Source organism: Octopus bimaculoides, chromosome 22, assembly GCF_001194135.2.
Source record: "Octopus bimaculoides isolate UCB-OBI-ISO-001 chromosome 22, ASM119413v2, whole genome shotgun sequence".
Classification (NCBI taxonomy): Eukaryota; Metazoa; Mollusca; class Cephalopoda; order Octopoda; family Octopodidae; genus Octopus; species Octopus bimaculoides.
In genome coordinates, this window is record NC_069002.1 from 36545203 (window position 1) to 36546510 (window position 1308).

The 1308-nt window shown below is 38.7% G+C and overlaps 1 protein-coding gene across 1 annotated transcript in view; it reads right to left on the reverse strand.

The window, feature by feature from the left end:
- The window catches only part of LOC106867757 (transmembrane channel-like protein 3), a 63067-nt gene that overhangs the window by 27995 nt on the left and 33764 nt on the right, over positions 1–1308 (reverse strand). The gene's annotated exons all lie outside the window — the stretch shown is intronic.

Sequence of the window (1308 nt, forward strand, 5' to 3'; positions counted from 1 at the left end):
CACCAAGGGACATGCTCAACTGGTTAAATTCAAGCAACTGACAAGCAAATCTGTGGTATTGAGCAGAATATTTGCTGTAGCTCATATTATTATTATTATTATTATTATTATTATTATTATTATTATTATTATTATTATTATTATATAACTGTTCAATATTTGGTAGATTGAGGCAAATTTCTACTGCATCACGTGCTACAGCTCCGTGTTGCTGGGGTGTGTGTAGCATTGTGTATTCTTTTGTTGTTGGGAGTCTGCAAGCTCTTACCGGTATAGTATTGTTTTAGCTTTCTTTCCTTGAGGTGTGGTGCTGTCTTTTGTTGTGTTACTGCTTGTATTGTGTGTTGAGTGTGTAACGCTTTGGTTTCCTAGCTTGCTGGTGGGAGTTTATTTCACTGGATAAATGCTGTATAGAGTGTGTCTTGTATTTGTGGGTTGTTTTGTTTAGGTTTTATTATTGGATTGATAGTGTCTTGTGTAGGATGTGGGCCGTTCCTAGCAGGGCTATTTTTTTGGATAAAGTGGAGTGTTGAGGATCCAGGTATAGCTTCTACGTTTCTATTCATTTACCCAAAGCTCCAATCATTATTGGTATTGTTTTTACCTTCAGGCCCTACACTTTGAATACTTTGATTTCAAGGACCTTGTACTTTGACAATTTCTCCACTTCCTTTGTCTATCAGTAAGTAGGACTTCCCCCCCCCCATTCCTTGACTATTATATCTGAGCCATTAGCTTTTATTTCCTTGTCGGTTTGAAGCGACATATCCTAGATATGCTAGATCACGCGTTTTCTGCTTATTTGTGTCATTGGGAGCAGTTATCCTCTATCATTACATTACAAATGTTCCTTTTACTAATATAGAAAAAACTGATTAATCGCTAAGTGGCGCCGGAAATACCTTGTGGGTTGGATAAAACTTTGTTATCAGTGACAGGAGCAGTATTAGTACCGAAAAGCAATCTGCATATCTTACTTAACTTGGATATACGAACAGAAAGCCACAACATTGCGGTATTCGTCTGGAGAAGGCATCTTGTATGGACGTATAGTACAACAAAGAACAATATATCTTCATCAATGTCGTCGTCGTCGTCATCATCATCTTCATCAACGTCCATTTGTTGAGACAAGCACCTCCACCCAGGGTGGAGGTGCTTGTCGCCCCCTTGTAAACATAAGGACACAGGAAATGTGTCAAGGCCGACAGGAAGCGGTGCTGCTTCCTAGGGCTAAATAACAGTAGTATTATTCCCTTCATGGGACTGTCACATTAAGTTGACAGCATACAACTACTTTATATATAT